The sequence below is a fragment of the Hemiscyllium ocellatum genome, chromosome 12 (assembly GCF_020745735.1).
Source record: "Hemiscyllium ocellatum isolate sHemOce1 chromosome 12, sHemOce1.pat.X.cur, whole genome shotgun sequence".
NCBI lineage: Eukaryota > Metazoa > Chordata > Chondrichthyes > Orectolobiformes > Hemiscylliidae > Hemiscyllium > Hemiscyllium ocellatum.
Genome location: NC_083412.1, coordinates 94,855,844 through 94,877,949, shown reverse-complemented (window position 1 = coordinate 94,877,949; position 22,106 = coordinate 94,855,844).

The following is a 22,106-nucleotide window of genomic DNA, read 5'->3' as shown; positions in this document are numbered from 1 at the left end:
AAGGATATTAATCCCTTTACATTCCAAGCAAAACCCATTATTTTTGAACAGATCTTTTCTGCCCCAGAAGAGATTCCAACCATCCAAGAACCTGAATCCCTGAACATTGCACCACATCTTCATCCATTGCTTTATCTCCCTAATCGTTTTATTATTTCCCTCATGTGAGCATGACATGAGGAATAAACCAGAGATTGCTACTTTGAGGTTTTGTTTTATGATCTTCTGCCTAACCTCTTATGTTCACTCTATAAAGTTTTAACGCTGTCCCTAATTATGTCATTCCGAACCAACATATGCAATAACGTCTAGATTCTCACTATCGCCTTTAACAATATGAGATGTCTTTAATCCATGCTCAAGAAAGCAACATACCACCCTAGATTCACACTCACTGTCACAGAATCTCCTGTCTGTGCCCATGACAGCAGAGACCCCGACAACAACTATCCTTTTAAAGTTTGTCAAACACCGCCTAACATCAGATTCATTCTTAGTGTCCAAGATCTGGCTGTGTCATCTGTTAGTGAGGTTTGAGAAGATTCGTAGCTCAGGTTGAGGTTCTGGATGTAGGTTTGCTCACTGAGCTGGAAGGTTCATTTTCAGATGTTTCGTCACCATCCTAGGTGACATCATCAGTGAGCCTCTGGATGAAGCACTGGTGGCACGGCCCACTTTCTATTAATGTGTTTGGGTTTCCAAGGACAGCGGGCCATGCCATCAGTGCTTCATCCAGAGGCTCACTGATGATGTCACCTAGTATGGTAGCGAAACATCAGAAAACCAACCTTCCAGCTCTGTGTCTTTTGTTTTCCTCTGACGGACGATCCTTTACAGCAGTAACTGAAACTGAGTATTTGCTTATGAGGGGAATAGTCACAGGAGACCTCTGAACTACCTTCTTACTTTTCTTGATCGTCATCCATCTATCTGGTGGATCCTGCTTTGTAATCATTTCTCTAAACCCACTGGACATCGAACGCTGTCTCTATTGTATACTCTCAATGTCATTAAGCCTAAAATTAAACAAATTCCAGTATCAACTTATATATAAAATAAACTACCTTTCTTTACCCACAGTTCATATTAAACTTACAAAAAATAATAAATTAAAAACAACAAACCAATAAATCTTAAATGAAATGAACCATTTAGCTGAACAATCGACTTTTATAAATGTCTCCTGCTCAAGTGGTTTTCAATCAAGCAGCTTTGAATCTAATGATAAAAAAACCTCACTTAGAACAATCCATGTGTAGGCTTCTCCAAAATCTCCATAAACACAACTCCTTTTTTAAAAAAAAACTCTGTTGTGATTTTAAAAATATCTCTTCAGTGATGTTGAGAAGATGCTCTCTTCTACGTGCATTATTTTGCAGAGAAAGAAAATCCTGGGTCATCCTCTTGCAGGTCTCTCCAAATGTTCCATTAACCCTGTTTCAAAAATAAATGATGTGCTTTTATTTTTACATTTTGGGGTTTCTTTTGTGATCCTGCATGTAAAAGAACTAAAAGTAAATCAAACTAAAAAAATTATACTGCTGACAAGTACTAAATGTGAGAAATCTAGAAGTAATCCAGAAATAAGCATGAATTACAGGAACAGCTACAGGACCCTGCAAGTCCCACCCACTCCACCCATTTTAGAATGGTGTTAGCGCTGCCATCTCATTGGTGAATGTGGAACCCTGTTGAGTATAAAAAGTGTGACATTCTCTCCAGATGTTCAGATTGTCTCCACTCACTGCTGAGCTGCTAAATGTGGACCCTCATTCCACCACAGCACAGCATCGAGAACAGTAAAAACCATCCATTCTCAGGAGTTCCAACATTGCCCTCTGCAACAGCATTGAAAGCTTCCAGTAACATCAACCCGAGAGACTTCTCAACCTGGAGATTTCCAAGTTTGTATTAAATCACTCCTCAGATATAAACCTTAATTTTAATATCACATTTATTTCATTGCTGTAGTTATAGTACATGACGATGCAGACTTAAGAAACAACATCGCTTGTGGTGCAGTGGCTGTTCGTATTCACGGAATGAGGGCCTGGTACGGTAAACTCTGATTCACTTTATTTCCTTTGTATATAAGTATTGAGGTTGTGACTGTGGGATGGAGTGCTGCTGGTTACTGTATTCAGGTTATAACTACTGCAATGGAGTTGTGTGCATACAGGTAAAAACCATGAATGCAGATGCTGGAAACCAGATTCTGGATTAGTGGTGCTGGAAAAGCACAGCAGTTCAGGCAGCATCCAAAAAGCCCTTCATCAGGAATAAAGGCAGTGAGCCTGAAGCGTGGAGAGATAAGCTAGAGGAGGGTGGGGGTGGGGAGAAAGCAGCATAGAGTACAATGGGTGAGTGGGGGAGGGGATGAAGGTGATGGGTCAGGGAGGAGAGGGTGGAGTGGATAGGAGGAAAAGGAGATAGGCAGGTAGGACAAGTCCGGACAAGTCATGGGGACAGTGCTGAGCTGGAAGTTTGGAACTAGGGTGAGGTGGGGGAAGGGGAAATGAGGAAGCTGTTGAAGTCCACATTGATGCCCTGGGGTTGAAGCGTTCCGAGGCGGAAGATGAGGCGTTCTTCCTCCAGGCGTCTGGTGGTGGGGATCGGCGGTGAAGGAGGCCCAGGACCTCCATGTCATCGGCAGAGTGGGAGGGGGAGTTGAAATGTTGGGCCACAGGGCAGTGTGGTTGATTGGTGCAGGAGATGTTCCCTAAAGCGCTCTGCTCAGAGGCGCCCAGTCTCCCCAATGTAGAGGAGGCCACATCGGGAGCAACAGATACAATAAATGATATTGATGGATGTGCAGGTAAAACTTTGATGGTTGTGGAAGTCTCCTTTAGCGCCTTGGATAGAGGTGAGGGAGGAGGTGTGGGCACAGGATTTACAGTTCCTGCGGTGACAGGGGAAAGTGCCAGGATGGGAGAGTGGGTTGTTGGGGGGCGTGGACCTGACCAGGTAGTCACGGAGGGAGCGGTCTTTGTGGATGGCGGAAAGGGGTGGGGAGGGAAATATATCCCTGATGGTGGGGACTTTTTGGAGGTGGCAGAAATGTAGGTGGATGATTTGGTTTATGCTAAGGTTTGTAGGGTGGAAGGTGAGCACCAGGGGGGTTCTGTCCTTACTACGGTTGGTGGGGTGGGGTCTGAGGGCAGAGGTGCGGGATGTGGATGAGATGTGTTGGAGGGCATCTTTAACCACGTGGGAAGGGAAATTGCTGTCTCTAAAGAAGGAGGCCATCTGGTGTGTTCTATGGTGGAACTGGTCCTCCTGGGAGCAGATACAGCGGAGGCGGAGGAATTGGGAATATGGGATGGCATTTTTGCAAGAGGTAGGGTGGGAAGAGATGTAATCCAGGTAGCTGTGGGAGTTGGTGGGTTTGTAAAAAAACTCAGTGTCAAGTCGGTCGTCATTAGTGGAGATGGAGAGGTCCAGGAAGGGTAGGGAGGTGTCAGAGATGGTCCAGGTAAATTTAAGGTCAGGGTGGAATGTGTTGGTGAAGTTGATGAATTGCTCAATCTCCTTGCGGGAGCATGAAGTGGCACCAATGCAGTCATCAATGTAGCGGAGGAAGAGGTGGGGAGTAATTACGGAAGATCAACTGTTCTACGTAGCCAACAAAGAGACAGGCATAGCTGGGGCCCATACGTGTGCCCATGGCTACCCCTTTGGTCTGGATGAATTGGGAGGATTCGAAGGAGAAATTGTTAAGGGTGAGGACCAAACGAATGAGTGTCGGTGGAAGGGTACTGTTGGGGACGTCTGGAGAGAAAAAAATGGAGGGCTTGGAGGCCCTCATCATGGTGGATGGAGGTGTAGAGGGATTGGATATCCATGGTGAAGATGAGGCGTTGGGGGCCGGGGAAACGGAAGTCTTGGAGGAGGTGGAGGGTGTGGGTGGTGTCTCGAGTGTATGTGGGGAGTTCCTGGACTAGGGGGGATAGGACAGTATCGAGGTAGGTAGAGATGAGTTCAGTGGGGCAGGAGCATGCTGAGACAATGCGTTGGCCAGGGTGGTCAGGCTTGTGGATCTTGGGAAAGAGGTAGAACCGGGCAGTGCGGGGTTCCCGGACTATGAGGTTGGAAGCTGTGGGTGGGAGATCTCCTGAGGTGATGAGGTTCTGTATGGTCTGGTAGATGATGGTTTGGTGCCTCCAGATCTCCCCCTCACTGAGGATGAATGATCGGTCCTCAGCAAAGGACTCACCTTCATCCCCCTCCCTCCACGCATCAATGAATTTAATACACGCCGTGACGTCGAACAATTCTTCCGTCGCCTCCACCTCCGAGCTTACTTTCACAATCAGGTTTCCTGCTCACCTTCCGAGGACCCCTTCGCCCACCTCCAACACACTGCATACACCTGGACATCCTGCGCTGGCCTATTACCTGCCCTCGATCTCTTCATTTCCAACTGCTGCCGGGGCATTAACTGCCTCAACCTGTCTACCCCCTCCCCCACTCCAACCTCTCATCCTCACAAAGTGCAGCCCTCCAATCCCTCTGCTCCAATCCCAACCTCACCATCAAGCCAGCAGATAAAAGGGGCGCAGTGGTAGTCTGGCGCACTGACCTCTACATCACTGAAGCCAAACGCCAACTCGAGGACACCTCTTCCAACTGCATCCTCGATCATGACCCCACCCCCCATCACCAAACCATCATCTCCCAGACTATACAGAACCTCATCATCTCAGGAGATCTCCCACCCACAGCTTCCAACCTCATAGTCCGGGAACCCCGCACTGCCCGGTTCTACCTCCTTCCCAAGATCCACAAGCCTGACCACCCTGGCCAACGCATTGTCTCAGCATGCTCCTGCCCCACTGAACTCATCTCTACCTACCTCGACACTGTCCTATCCCCCCTAGTCCAGGAACTCCCCACATATGTTCGAGACACCACCCCTGCACTCCACTTCCTCCAAGACTTCCGTTTCCCCGGCCCCCAACGCCTCATCTTCACCATGGCTATCCAATCCCTCTACACCTCCATCTGCCATGACCAGGGCCTCCAAGCCCTCCGTTTTTTTCCTCTCCAGACATCCCCAATAGTACCCTTCCACTGACAGTTGGCCGAACTGGTCCTCACCCTTAACAATTTCTCCTTCGAATCCTCCCAATTCCTCCAGACCAAAGGGGTAGCCATGGGCACACGTATGGGCCCCAGCTATGCTTGTCTCTTTGTTGGCTACGTAGAACAGTTGATCTTCCGTCATTACACCAGCACCACTCCCCACCTCTTCCTCCGCTACATTGATGACTGCATTGGCGCCACCTCGTGCTCCCACGAGGAAATTGAGCAATCTGTAATCCGTGAGTATTCCTCGGAGCTAATTGGAAACAGTTTGTATGAATCGGTGCCTTCAGGAAACTGAGCAAGATACAGCCCCCTGTGCCTGTGTGATTCTGTGTCTTGGAGACAGGGGAAGTGAGTTACACTTCAGTTACACCTGACTTTATTTTCCTTTTTGATTCATCCCTTAACTGTGTCAGTTTGTCTGTCTGTGTGTGACAGTGAGGGGGCTAGAATCAAAGAAGATAAAGTTTAAACAAAAAGACATTAATGAGATTCCCTATTGTTTAATTTTACTCTAGTGATGCCAGTTTGCTAGGGCTATTCAGCTCCTGACCTCAATACAGCCTTGGTTCAAACATGGACAAAAGAGCTGTGTCCCAGAGGGTGAGGTGAGAGTGACTGTCCTTGATAACAAGGCTACATTCGACTGAGAGTGGCCTCAAGGAACCCCAGCAAAACTGTAATCAATGGAATCAGGGCACAAACTCTCCACTGGTTGGAGTCCTAACTAGCATCTAGGAAGATGGTTGCATTTGCTGAAGATTTCCATCCAAGACAAAGCAACCCACTTGATTGGCACCTCACCCACAAGCTTTCCCTCCCTCCAACATTGATTTTCAGGAGCAGCAATGTGTATCATCCCCAAGACACACTGCAGTAATTCACCAAGTCAGTGAGAGCAACACTATTCTCAGATTGATGGTCACACTCTGCACATCACCATTCCACGTCATGTTCCCAGTTCCACTGGGTTAATTACAGGCGAGGCTGACTCTGGTCACTTTGTCTCACTCCCAGCCATAGCCCACATTTATGGCCCAAACAAATCTTCTGTTTCCGTCCCTGGGAAATACTGTCTCCATTTCACTTACAATCGCACTTTCAACAAGTCGGCTGTAGCCTTTGACTCTACAGTTGCCACAACATTTCTGTAGCACATGATTTGCTCTACCCCAGCCTCATTTACCTTCGGGAGGGACAGTAGCAGCTGGGAAGTTCTGATAAACTGTGAGAAAATATCTCTCAGCCTTCCTCTGGAGAATTCCATCTCAGTGCCACACTTTAAGGAAATTGTGAGAGCATTAAGCAGGAAGCAGAAAAGGTTTCTGAGAATTCTGCTTGGATTGAGGAACTGAACAGGGTGCTGAACATTGTACATTCGTTAAACAACATTGTTACCTCTATCTTCATGATGGAAGAAAGATCATTGATGAAACAGCTAAAGATGCTTGGGCCGAGGAAACTCCTCTAAAGTGAAGATCTGTTGTGCAATGGAACTGCCCCTCCCCCTGACAGGCTGATGAGAAAATATCGACCTTGGAGACAATGCTGGGACAAAGATAACTGACCAAAAACAACCACAACCATCATCCTTTAGACAAGGTATGACCCCAACCAGCAGAGAGTTTTCCCCTGATTTCCATTGTCTCCAGGGTTAGTGAGCTCCTCTTTGCCGGACTGATATCATGAGGAGATACTCTTCCCTCACAGAGAACTGACATGGAGATGAGGTGCTGAATGGGCATTTCCTCTGCTCTAAGTTTTCTATGATTCTACCCATCCAGCTTCTCTCACAACAAGATATAGCTCAATATTTCGAAGATTTCAGAGTTCCTGAATGGGACATGAGGGTTGTCAGCAAAGTCAATATTTGTTGCACTTCCATAAGCCCCCACCCCACCTCCTCTGATCTGAATGGCTTGCTGACGCTATTTCAGATTGCACTTTAACATCAACAGCGATGTTGGAGTCAAGTGTAAGCTGGACCCATAAGGATGACACATTCCCTTACTGATAAAACATTCACCTGGCTCTCAGGATTACCAGTTTAATGACATGATCACGAAGCCGTTGCCTCTCAAAGGTGCAGATAGACTCCAGATTTGAGTTCCATTGCTGAAGAGCTTGAAGATGTGTAGCACTTTATTGACGAATTTGTTGTCCATACCTAGAATTAGTAGGAGGCCCATGTGTGGGGAATGATTGCTGAATGAGCTCCTTAAGGTTTGACCTATGTTAGCACCTTCAGGAGAGGTGGAGAGAAAGCATTGAGGAGCAGAGAAAGATTATTCGGTGTCTTTGGACAATTAAAGATCAATAAAGAGGTTACTTCTCATTGACTAACATCGCCTTTCTGATGTTTTTGTATTACAGGCATTTCTGGACTCATCAGTGTGATGGGGATGTCCAACAATACTATGATGGTTGCGTGCTGAACAGGTTTGGAATCTGATCAAACCTGATCTGATCTCTTGATCAAACCTGCCTCGTTGACATGTTGTAGCATGGAATACCGTCTGTTTCATAGCTGCGTGTCATTAATGTGCTTCAGAACCCAGTAAAGAAAGTTCATTCAAATAAACACAAGCAAATATCAAAACTCACGTCATTCCATTAAACAATGGAGATAATTCTGGTGGTGACAATTTTAAGTTGGAATGAAATGTTGTTTCGATATGGGAAGAGATATTGATGTGACTTGAGAAATCAGAGAAAATGCATGATGCCAACAAAATGTGCAGATGTAGCACAAATAGTTTCTTTTTATCAACACTGTCTTTTCATGTTGAAGACTTCAATGAAATAATTCCCTAACTTTCTAAATTCTGGATAAAACATGCCTAATCTGTACAAGTTCTCCTTCTAACGCTACCTCTGATCCTCATTCTTGTAAATTACCTTGTACTCCCTCTAAGACCAATATATCCGTCCTGAAATGTGCTGCCCAGATCTGCTCTCAGTGCTTCGAGTGAGCTCTAACCTGGGGTTTGTTAACTGGAGTGTATCTTCTCCATCCTTGTTCTCCAGTCTGCTCAATATATTGGGAAGAAGTCCATTTGCTTCCTTGATTATTTCCTGTACCTGTTCGTGACACATTAAAGATCTGTGCTCCTGAACCCCCCAAGTTCTTTGGATATTCACTGCATTTAGCTTCATCCCATCTAGAAGGGAGCCTGATCGATTTGTTTTGGTCCAAAATAGCTCACTTTATGTTAGTTTGAATTAATCTCCATCTACCACAGCGTTGTCCAATTACCGAGGCTCTCAATATGTGGGTAGAAAGTGGAGTAAACATCTTCAGTACCTGATTTGTTTTACTCTGTGTTTTTATATCTTGTAATATTTAGATAGCTTGATTTGTTTAATATTTTTATTCTTTTATTTTAAAGTTTTTTTCAATTTTAATAATCTGTTTTATTAGTAAAACCAAATCTATATTCTTGCATGTTTATATTTCAGTGAAGGAATGCCACACTAACTTTGATAGAAAATGATGTCTGAATGGAGGTTTCATTCTGGGAATGGGCTTGTCTTGTAGTCACATCAGTTGTGATTATAAGAGCTCCTTCAGACATCTCCCACAGCATTCCTACAGTACAGGCCCTTCAGCCCTCAATGCTGTGCTAGCCTGTGCTGCTCTCTGATTAGACTAACCTACATCCCCTCGTTTTACTGTCATCCATGTGCCTATCCAAGAATCACTTAAATGTCCCTACTGTATCTGAGTCTACTACCACCGCTGGCAGTGCATTCAACGCACCAACTAATTGCTGTGTAAAGAACCTACCTTTGACATCTCCCCAAAACCTTCCTCCAATCTCCTTAAAATTATAACTCCTCATGATCAACATTGCTGCCCTGGCAGAATGTCTCTGGCTATCCACTCTGTCTATGGTTCTCATCATTTTGCACACCTCAATCAAATCAACTCTCATCCTTCCTCACTCTAATGAGAAAAGCCCTAGCTCCCTCAACCTTTCTTCATAAGACATGCCCTTTAGTCCAGGCAGTATCCTGGTGAATGTCATCTCTGAAGCTTCCAAATCCTTCATACAATGAGGTGATCAAAACTGATCATAATATTCCAAGTGTGGTCTAACCAGTGCTCTATACAGCTGCATCATAACCTCTTAAACTCAATACCCCTGCTAATGAAAACCAACACATCATACGCTTTCTTAATAACGCTATCAACTTGGGTGGTAACTTTGAGTGATCCATGGATGTGGACCCAAGATCCTTCTGTTCCATCACATTGCCAAGAATCCTGCCTTTAGCTCTGTATTGTGTGTTCAAATTCAATCTTTCAAAATGAATCACTTCACACTTTTCCAGGTTGATCTCCATCTGCCAATTATTAGTCCAAGTCTGCATCCTGCCAATGTTCTGTTGCAACCTACAACAGTCCCTCACACTTTTGGATATAAGTTTGTTTGCTGAGCTGGAAGGTTCATTTCCAGGCGTTTCATGACCCTATTAGGTAACATCTTCAGTGGGTCTCAGGTGAAACACTGCTGATAATTCCTGCTTTCTATATATATATGTTTGGGTTTATTTGGGTTGGTGATGTCATTTCCTGTCATGATGTCATTTCTGGTGGTGAAGTCCCTTCCTGTCCCTTTGCTCAGGGGATGATAGATAGAGTCTAACTCGATATGTTTGTTGATAGAGTTCCAGTTGGAATGCCATGTTTCTAGGAATTCTCGTGTATGTCTTTGTTTGGCTTGACCAAGGATGGATGTGTTGTCCCAGTTGAAGAGGTGTCCTTCCTCATCCATATGTTAGGATATTAGTGAGAGTGGTTCATGTCTTTTAGTGGCTAGTTGGTGTTCATGTAACCTTGTGGCTAGTTTTCTGCCTCTGGTGAAAACTGATGAAGAGCTTTTGCCCGAAACGTCGATTTCGCTGCACTTTGGATGCTGCCTGAACTGCTGTGCTCTTCCAGCACCACTAATCCAGAATCAGGTTTCCAGCATCTGCAGTCATTGTTTTTACCTAGTTTTCTGCCTGTTTGTCCAATGTAGTGTTTGATACAGACCTTGCAAGGTATTTTGTAAATGACATTAGTTTTGCTTGGTGTCTGTATTGGGTCTTTCAAGTTCATTAGCTGCTGTTTTAGTGTGTTGGTGGGTTTGTGGGTGACCATGATGCCAATGGCTCTGAGCAGTCTGGCAGTCATTTCCAAGATGTCTTCAAAAAGAACGGGTACCCAGTGAACACAGTCTGCTGATTTCCCAGCAACGAACCCAAGCAACAGACAAAACATGTCCAGAAACCCGAGCCACTCTCCCCTACATCAAAGACATCTCGAAGGTTGGTGGTGTGGTGAGTAGTGTGGAGGGCAGTTGTAGGTTGCAATGGGACATCAACAGAATGAGAACTGGGCTGATATATGGTAAATGGAGTTCAACCTGGCAAAGTGTGAAGTGATTCACTCTGGAAGGATGAATCTGAAAGCAGAGTACAGGGTCAGAGGCAGGATTCTTGGCAGTGTGAATGAATAGACGGATCTTGGGGTTCATGTCTATAGGTCACTCAAAGTTGCCACTCAAGTTGATAGGGTTGTTAAGAAGGCATGTGATATGTTGGCTTTCAGTAGCAGGGAAATTGAGTTTAAGAGCTGCGATGTTATGCTGCAGCTCTATGGAGCCTTGGTTAGACCATACTTGGAATATTATCTTCTGGTTGCCTCACTAAAGGAAGGATGAGGAAGCTTTAGAGAGGGTGCAGAGGTGATTTACCAGGATGCTGCCTGGACTGGAGGGCATGTCTTATGAAGAAAGGTTGCAAGAGTTAAGGCTTTTCTCATTGAAGTGAAGAAGAATCAGAGTTGACTTGATTGAGGTGTACAAGATGCTGAGAGGCACAGATAGAGTGGATAGCCAGCGATTTTATTCCCAGGGCAGAAGTAGGTATCATGAGGGGGCACAATTTTAAGGTGGTTGGAGGGAGGTTTAGGGTAGATGTCAGAGGTAGGTTTGTTACACAGAAAGTGGTGGGTGCGTGGAATGCACTGAAAGCGAAAGTAGTACAATCAGATACATTAGGGACATTTAAGCAACTCTTGGATAGGCACATGGACGATAATACAATGAAGGGTATGTAGGTCAGTCTGATCTTAGAGTAGGATAAAAGGTTGGCACAACGTTGAGTGCCAAAGGGCATGTACTGTGATGTGCTGTACTGTACTATTCTCTGTTCTATGAACAAGCGTTTGGATGGATATGGGCCAAATATCAGCAAATGGCATTGGATAAATGTAGGATATCTGATGGGCAAGAACAATTTGGCCCAAAGGGTCTGTGTCTGTGCTGTACATCTCTATGACGCAATTACTCCCGACAATGACTGTCCTGAAACAGGCACGGAATATATCAGGCACCCCTGTGAGAAGAGGCGCTGCCTCACCAGCCATTCCAATGTGTCAGGAATAGTCACACTTATTGTGCTGGTCAAACCATCCCAGGAGAACCTGGAAATGCTCTGACAGTGGGCTCTCAGCCTGTTTGTCCCTCTGGGGAGAGGATATCCTCGTGGTATTACTGCTGGACGATTAATCCAGTGACTTGGAATACGTTCTGGTGACCCGGTCTGAGCAGATGGTGGAATTTGGATTCACTGAGAAAGAGCCGTGGAATTCTGGGTCTAATGAAACCACTGCCAGTTGAAAATAAATGCTGTTGCTCGATTTTGCTACCATGGATTTTACTCACTGTTAGCGGAGCTGGTCCAATCTCTCTGGGGGGGGGGTGGGGGGGTGGGGGTTAATGTTAAAAACCGAGATGAGAAACAGAGTTTGCTTTATTGAGCTGCTTTCGATAAAGAGGCCTTGGATTGCAGGGAGCAGCTACAGTGGTGTCAAATCGAGCAGTACAGTCAGAAACAACAACATGGCTCTCACGGAACTGTGATACACACAATGACATGACTGGATGTAAAGGATGTCTGGACAGGGAGTGCAGCGTTAAATGAGGACAAAAATAAAATATTTATGAGAACTGACAAAGGGTTGCTGGCTACTTGGCAACAGTTGACACCAGTGGGTGCATGAGTACCAGCAGCATCCAGGTTCACTATTGCAAAGTTCCGATACTGTGTAGATTGCTATTGCTCACTTTTAGATTGTGGGTAAGGATGTTCTGGTGTACCCCATTGAAACCTTTATTGTTTAAATTGTTTCTCACCATGATGGGCGGCTCGGTGGCTCAGTGGTTAGCACTGCTGCCTCACAGTGCCAGGGACCCAGGTTCAATTCCTCCTTGGGCAACTGTCTGTGTAGAGTTTGCACATTCTCCCTGTGTCTGCATGGGTTTTCTCCAGTTTCATCCCACAGCCCAAAGATGTGCAGGTAAATTGGCCATGCTAGATTGCCCATAATGTTAGGTGCATTGGTCAGAGGTAAATGTAGGTCTGGGTGGGTTGCTCTTCGTAGGGTTGGTGTGGACTTGTTGGGCCGAAGGGCCTGTTTCCAAACTCTAGTTAATCTAATCTCATGATTGTCAGATGTATGTGTGAGGCATCTGGACAGTGTACATGAAGGGGATTATCTACGTTCTGCATTACTGTCCGTCTGCCTGAACAACCAGCAGAGTCTGAAGGAAACATTCAAACTTTTATTGGCAAATAAAATCGCAAAATATGAAGGGAGGTCACAATACACATACACAGACATGCAAAACATCATTCGATATGCCTCTGGGGAATGTGTTTCCCTGTGTGGTTCTTGGATTTCATTCTTCCTTTGTTTCAGCTGCCTCAGAGGCCCACTCCCACTGAGCCTGTGAGTCAGCAGGTGACTTACAATGCCAATGGATGGAGAAGATGAAGGAATCTGCCATTATATCCTCAATGAACAAGGTATTTACAGCACAAGGTGTACATCGGAGGCAACTACTAAGAAACACATGACGTGGGTGGAGTGGGGTGGGGGGGTGTGGGGGGAGGGGGAGTGGTATCGGGTGATGTCCCACAGCATTTTGCTTCAGACAGTCATAGACTCATAGGGTCATACAGCACACAAACAGGCCCTTCGGTCCAACCAGTCCATGCTGAACATAATCCCAAACTAAACTACTTCCGCTTGCCCATAACCCTCCAAATTTTCTTTCCTGTTCATGTACTTATGCAAGTGTCTTTTTAATGCGGTAAGTGTATCCACATCCACCACTCCCTCAGGAAGGTCATTCCACATGGACCACCCGCTTGTAAAACATTTGCTCCTTATCTCTTTTTTAAAACTCTCTCCTTTCACCTGCCCACTAGTCTTGAAATCCCCCATCCTAGGGAAAAGACAATTACCATTAAATTTATCTATATCTTTCATCATTTTATAAACTTCCAACAGACCACTCCTCAAGCTCTTAGGGTCCAGTGCAAAAAGCCCCAGCCTGTCCAGCTTTTCGTTATAACTCAAACCTTCCATACCCGGCAACACCCTTCTGAGGTAAATCTCTCCTGAACCCTTTCCAGCTTCATAACATCCTTCCTGTAACTGGGCAACCAGAACGGGACACAGTGCTCCAGAAGGGCTCTCACCAACGTCCTGTACAACCTCAACATGACATCCCAACTCCTCTACTCAAAAGACTGAGCAATGAAGGCAGGGGTGCGAAATGCCTCTATGTGATGCAAACTTGAAAGAATTATGTACCTGAAATCCTCGGTCCCTTTGTTCTACAACACTACTCAATGCTCAACTGCATAAGCTCTACCTCAGTTTGTCATTGCAGAAAGCACCGCCTTGGCAGTGCCCCATGAACCTTGGGCATGATCTGCCACAGACCAACCTCTCCAATATCTTGAGGAATGAAAACAAAGTAAAAAATATCAGTCTTCCAGTCTAAACTGTCTAAACAGTCTTCAAAATGGGGACCAGTCCAACAAGAGCAACCAGCACATTCCTATCCAAGTATTAGAACATAGAACATAGAAAAATACAGCGCAGTACAGGCCCTTCGGCCCTCGATGTTGCGCCGACCGAAACCTACCTAACCTACACTAGCCCAATATTATTGGTTACTTTTTCCTGGTTTCTTTCCTCTTGGGAAAGAAGATCCTCAAATCCCAATATCCGGGCACTTCACAAAGAGAGAGGTTTGCTTCTGGATTAAATTCAGAAGTTGATCCACAGTCTCGATACTACCCAGAAATTGCAGAAAGAGTTAAGCAAAGTTCCACTGAGTTTGTCCAAGGATAAGGAAAAGGATGTTCCAATCAAATTACAGAATCTCACTTGAGTGCAATGAATCTTTGAACTATTTAAAATAAAATGACTCAAAATACCATCACTCTGTCTGTAAGATAACAAAGTACAGGAGCAGGAGTGGGCCATTCAGCCCATCGAGTCAATGAGGTCATGACTGACCTGATAAACCTCAACTCCACTTTCCTGGCTTTCCCTTGATTTTCCAACTGACTGCAAACCTGTCAACTTCAATTTGAATCTGCTTCATGGCCCAGGCTTGACAGTTCTCTGCAGAAACAAAGTCCACTGCTCTCTGAGAGTCCTCCTCATCTCTGTGTTAAATGTACAACCCTTTATTTGGAGATTGTGCCCTGTAGTCTGGGAGTTGGAGACAGCACCGGAGCTGTGAGAGAGCAGCTTTGAGCAGGACTGTGTAAATTGAAGCATGAGCCCTGCAGTTTCCTGGGAGCAGAGACTCAGACAGCAGCTCACCACCAACTGCACTGAACTGGGGGAAAGATAGAGGCACGTCACAGGAGACTGGAGAGCAGATTGGCTAGGATGGAGTTACCATTAGGGGACAGTCTTTTAATTGTTACAAATTTTCTATTCCTCCCGTTTATAGATGCTGTAACACACCCATGGAGCAGGTGGGACTTGAACACAGGCTGGCTCAGAAATAGGGACAATATCATAACACCAAGAGAGCCCTTTACCATTGAGGGATTAACTGAAAACACCAGGGATAAGTGAAAGTTGGAGCTATCACTTCGGATATATTAATAACATTTACTAATAATAGGATAAGGAAGCCAACTCAGTTAGCACTGCTGCCTCACAGCACCAGAGACACGGGTGCAATTCCTGCCTCAGGCGACTGACTGTGTGGAGTTTGCACGTTCTCCCCGTGTCTGCGTGGGTTTCCTCCGGGTGCTCCGGTTTCCTCCCACTGTCCAAAAATGTGCAGGCCAGGTGAATTGGCCATGCTAAATTGCCCGTAGTGTTAGGTGCAGGGGTAAATGTAGGGGAATGGGTCTGGATGGGTGCGCTTCGGCAGGTCAGTATGGACTTGTTGGGCTGAAGGGCCTGTTTCCACACTGTAAGTAATCTAATTTAAAAACTTGGATAAGAAAGGGAGAGAAAAGTGAATGTAAGGGGAGTAACTTTGAGACAAAGTAATTCTGAAACTCAGTGCATAAACAAGTGAGTAAGACGAAGTAAGTCTAAGACATGGCAGCTTAGGTCATCCTGAATTAAGGGTGTGACTGTTCACATACAGGAAGTCACGGATCCTCCCAGCACCGAGATGACCACGTGTGGAGGAAGTGCTCCAAATCACAGAAACTTGAGCTCTGTGCTTCAGAGCTTGACCAGTGGCCGGAGACAGAGTGGCATATCCGCAAGGCTTGGAGTTGGTGGAGAACACACTTAGAGAGGTGGTCCCACCACAGCTTAAAGGGCTGGAGAAAGGAAGGTCAAGGGTGACCACTAGAGCATCAAAGGGAAATTGCAGCAGTTCTCTAGGGAATCCCTCATAAACTGGGTTTTCATTTTGGAAAGTGGTGGGACCCACAGGCTCCTCAATGCAGTGCAGTCAGAGCAAAATTTAAGGCATGCCTTTTGAAAATGAGGCTATAAGATACGGGAGCAGAATTAGGCCAGCTGGCCCATTGATCCTGTTCCCCCATTTGATCATGACTGATATATTTCTCAGCTCGCTTCTCCTACCTTCTCCCCATAACCCTTTAACCCCTTACTAATCCAGAACCTATCTATCTCTGTCTTAAATTCATTCAATGATTTGGCCTCCACAGCCCTCTGTGACAATGAGTCAACACCCTCTGGCTGAAGACATTCCTCCTCATTTGAGTTCTAAGGGGTTGTCCCTTCTCCCGGAAGCTCCAGCCTAGGTCTTACTAGTGGAAGCATCTTCTCCAAGTGCAGTCTATCCAGGCTTCTCAGTATTCTGGAAGTTTCATTCAGATGTCCCCTCATCCTTCTAAACTCCATCAAGTCCAGATTCAGAATCCTGAATAGCTCCTCATATGACAAGACCTTCATGCCCAGGAACTGTAAACCTCCTCTGGACCCCTTCCAATGCCAGTGCATCCTTCCTTAGATACGGAGCCCAATACTGCTTACAATATTCTACTCACATTCATGTGCACACCCTCTCTGAGGCGTATAAGTCATCATACTCCAGCACACATGCTGTCAAGCGCACGCGCGCGCACACACACACACACACACATTCTTTCCCTCTCTTCCACACACATTCTCTCTCTTTCCTTCACTCACACACACTCACACACACACTCTGTCTTTCCCCCTCTCTCTCTCTATTCCACACACACTCTCTCTCTCCTTCACATGCATGCATGCACACATATACATCAATGGGGTGAATATGCATTTGCAGATACATTCTGTTTTGTTCAAAAAGCACGCAATCTGGAGGCAGTCAGTCCTTGTGACATTTTATAATTTCCTACTTTGGAAATAGAACCAGTCTGACTCATGTTTGGGATACAGACAGACTCTAACCTCACACCTTTGATGCATTGTCTGAGCTGAGATGACACCTTTTTTTTAATCCACTGATAAAACCTGAAGTTACCTCGGGATTGTGACTTGAAAGAAGTTCTGGGATTTACATATTAATCAATTGAAACCTGCATGCCCATTTTAAGTGATTAAAGACCTTGCAACGATTTAAGTTTGGTCAATATATCACATCAGTTGTGTGACACTTTCATCATTTACAATAAATTCTGTGTTCTACGATCCTGCCCCATTAGCTACGAGGAGAAGGATGAATAAACAGCACTCCAACGCTAATACTTTAAAATAAACCTGTTGGACAAAAACCTGATGTTTTGTGATTTTTAACTTGGTTCATCGAGTCCAGTTGAACCTTTGAGTGACAGAGTTCTCTCCTCTGTCACCATGGAATGGTGAGCATCCTCTTCATTCGGAAAGGCCGAGGTACAGTCTCCTTCACTTTCCCACTAAACCTTTGATATTCCTGTTGATTCTCAATTGTACTTTCTGCCTTACACCTGTCTTCAAAACAGTATTTATACCTGTCATCAACACAGTATTTATACCGATCATCAACAGTGTTTATATCGGTCATCAACACAGTGTTTATACCTGTCATCAACACAGTGTTTATACCTGTCATCAACACAGTGTTTACACCTGTCATCAACACAGTGTTTATACCTGCTATCAACACAGTGTTTATACCCAGCATCAACATAGTGTTTACACCCGAAATCAACACAGTGTTTACATCTGACATCAACACAGCGCTTATACCTGTCATCAAAACAGTGTTTACAGCTATCATCAGCACAGTGTTAGTACCTATCATCAACACAGAACTCACACCTGTCAACAACACAGTGTTTACACCTGTCATCAAAGTATTGTTTACAGCTATCACCAACACAGTGTTTATACCTGTCATCAACACAGTGCTTACACCTGTCATGAACACAGCGTATATACCCAACATCAACACAGAGTCTATACCTGCCAGCAACAAATTGTTTACACCTGTCATCAACATTTTGCTTCCACCTGTCATCAACACAGAGTTTACACCTGTCATCAATACAGTGTTTACTCCTGTCATCATTACAGTGTTTATACCTGTCATCAACACAGCGTTTATACCTGCCAGCAACACAGTGTTGACACCTGTTATCATCACAGTGTTTACACCTGTCATGAACACAGTGTTTATACTTGCCAGCAACAAAGTGATTACACCTGTCATCAACACAGTGTTTACATCTGTTGTCAACACAGTGTTTACACCTGTCATCAACACAGCGCTTATACCTGTCATCAACACAGAATTTACACCCGTCATCAACACAGTGTTTATACCTGTCATCAACACTGTGTTCATACTTGCCATCAACACAGTGTTTACACCTGTCATCAACACAGTGTTTATACCTGCCATCAACACAGAATTTATACCCATCATCAACACAGTGTTTATACCTGCTATCAACACAGTGTTTAAACCTCTCATCAACACAGCGTTTCTACCCATCATCAACACAGTGTTTAAACCTCTCATCAACACAGCGTTTCGACCCATCATCAACATTCTTTTTACACCCGTCATCAACACAGTGTTTAAACCTGTCATCATCACAGTGTTTATACCTGTCATCAACACAGTGTTTATACCTGTCATCATCACAGTGATGCACCTGTCATCAACACAGTGTTTATACCTGCCATCAACACAGTGTTTATACCTGTCATCATCACAGTGATGCACCTGTCATCAACACAGTGTTTATACCTGTCATCATCACAGTGTTTATACCTGTCATCAACACAGTGTTTATACCTGTCATCATCACAGTGATGCACCTGTCATCAACACAGTGTTTATACCTGCCATCAACACAGTGTTTATAACTGTCATCAACACAGTGTTTACACCTGTCATCAACACAGTGTTTACACCTGTCATCAACATAGTCTTTATAACTGTCATCAACATAGTTTTTATACCTGTCATCAACACAGTGTTTACACCTGGCATCAACACAGTATTTATGCCTTTCATCAAAAATATTTTTGTACCTGTCATCAACACAGTGTTTATTCCTGTCATCAACACAGTGTTTACACCCGTCATCACCACAGTGTTTATACCTGTCATCAACACAGTGTTTATACCTGTCATCAACAGTGTTTACTCCTGTCATCAACACAGTGTTATTACCCGTCATCAACACAGTGTTTACAACTGTCATCAACAGTGCTTATACCTGTCATCAACACAGAATTTACATCCGTCATCAACACAGTGGTTATACCTGTCATCAAAACAGTGTTGAAAATGTGTTGCTGGTTAAAGCACAGCAGGTTAGGCAGCATCCAAGGAATAGGAAATTCGACGTTTCGGGCATAAGCCCTTCATCAGGAAGGGCTTATGCCCAAAACGTTGAATTTCCTATTCCTTGGATGCTGCCTAACCTGCTGTGCTTTAACCAGCAACACATTTTCATCTGTGATCTCCAGCATCTGCAGACCTCATTTTTTATCAAAACAGTGTTTACAGCTATCATCAACACAGTGTTTATACCAGTCATCAACACAGTGTTTACATCTGCCATCAACACAGTATTAATACCTGTCATCAACAGTGTTTACACCTGTCATCAACACAGTGTTTATACTGTAATCAACAGAGTTTACTCCTGTCATCAACACAGTGTTTACAACTGTCATCAACACAGTGCTTATGTGAGTCATCATCACAGTGATTACACCTGACATCAACACAGTGTTTACACCTGTCATCAACACAGTGTTTATACCTGTCATCAACACAGTGTTTACACCTGTCATCATCACAGTGTTTACACCTGTCATCATCACAGTGTTTACACCTGTCATCATCACAGTGTTTACTCCTGTCATCAACACAGTGTTTACTCCTGTCATCATCACAGTGTTTACTCCTGTCATCAACACAGTGTTTATGTGAGTCATCATCACAGTGATTACACCTGACATCAAGACTGTGTTTACACCTGTCATCAACACAGTGGTTACACATGTCATCAACACAGAATTTACACCAGTAATCAACACAGTGGTTATACCTGTCATCAAAACAATGTTTACAGCTATCATCAACACAGTGTTTATACCTGTCATCAACACAGTGTTTACATGAGTCATCAACACAGTGTTTACACCTGTCATCAACAGTGCTTATACCTGTCATCAACACAGAATTTACACCCGTCATCAACACAGTGGTTATACCTGTCATCAAAACAATGTTTACAGCTTTCATCAGGACAGATTTTTCACCTGTCATCAACAGTGCTTACACCTGTCATTAACACACTGTGCACACCCGTCATCAACATAATGTTTATACCCGTCATCAACATAATGTTTATACCCGTCATCAACACAGTGTTTATATCTGTCATCAACACAGTGTTTATATCTGTCATCAACACAGTGTTTACACCCGTACTCAACGCAGTGTTTATACCTGTCATCAACACAATGTTTATACCTGTCATCAACACAGTGTTTATACCTGTCATCAACACAGTGTTTACACCCGTAATCAACACAGTGTTTATACCTCAGCATGATGAGTTGGACCGAAGGGTCTATTTCCATGCTGTACAGCTCTGTGACTCTATGTGTTGGAACAAAAAGCAGAGAAGAAATCAAAAATGTGCAATTTTACTCACAGTGATTAAGTGTTAGTTTTACCTCCAGTGGTCAGTGACCCTTTAATAATAAAGTTTAAAGAACAAAGAAACCTTGCAGCCCAGAAACAGGCCCTTCAGCCCTCCATATGGATCCAAATCTACTGACTAAACCTGTCGCCCAATTCCTAAGCATCTGCATACCCCTGCTCCCCACCTGTCCAGACGCATCTTAAATGAATCCACCGTGCCTGCCTCTACCACCTCTGCTGGCAACACGTTCCAGGCACCTACCACCCTCTGTGTAAAGTACTTGCTGTATGTATCCCCCTTAAACCTTTTACTGCTCACCCTGAATGCGTAACCTCTCATTATTGAATCCTACACCCTGGGAGAAAGCTTATCTCTATCTACCCAGTCTATACCCTTCATGATTTTGTAAATCTCAATCAGGTCCTCCCCAATCTCGTTTTTTTCGAATGAAAACAATCCTAACCTACTCATCCTCTCTACATAGCTAGCACCTTCCATACCAGGCAACATCCTCGTTAACCTTCTCTGCACCTTCTCCAAAGCGTCCACATCCTTTTGGGAATGTGGCAACTAGAACTGTACACAGTATTCCATATGCAGCCGAACCAATGTCTTGTACAATTTTAACATGACCTGCCAACTCTCATACTCAATACCCCGCCCGATGAAGGCAAGCAGTTGTTTATCCACCCAGCTAGAACACCCTGCACACCATGACTTCACTTTCTCCATTAGTCAACCATGGGGAACCTTATCAAACACCTTTCTAAAGTCCATGTATATGACATCAACAGTCCTTCTTTCATCTATCAACTTGGTCACTTCCTCGAAGAACTCTATTAATTTGGTAAGGCACGATCTCCCCCGCACAAAACCATGTTGCCTATCACTGATAAGCCCATTCTTTTCTAAATATAAATAGATCCTATCCCTCAGTACCTTCTCCAGCGACTTTCCCACCACTGACGTCAGGCTCACTGGTCTGTAGTTACCCGTAATATCTCTACTACCCTTCTTGTACAGGGGGACAACATGAGCAACCCTCCAGTCCTCCGCCACCACACCCCTAATTAAGAATTCCACAAAGATATCTGTCAGGGCCCCAGCTATTTCCTCTCTTGCCTCCCTCAGCAACCTGAGATAGATTCCATCCAGTCCTGGGGATTTGTCCACCTTAATAACTTCTCACCTACCCAAAACATGTTCCCTACTTATGTCAACGTGATCCAGATTAATCAAACATTTATCTCTAATCTCAACATTCATCATGTCCCTCTCCTCAGTGAACACTGATGCAAAGTAATCATTCAGAATCTCATCCAGTCTCTCACGTTCGACACACAGCCTTCCTTCATTATCTTTTAGTGGACCAATCCTTTCTCTAGTTACCCGCTTGCTTCTTATATAACAATAAAATGCTTTGGGATTCTCCTTAATTCTGCTCGCTAAAGCTATTTCATGACCTATTTTAGCTCGCTTGATTTCTCGTTTAAGACTTGTCCTACTCTTCTGATATTCCTCCAAGGCCCATTCTGTTCTTAGCTGCCTGGACCTTATGTACGCTTCCCTTTTCCTCTCGGTTAGTCATATGA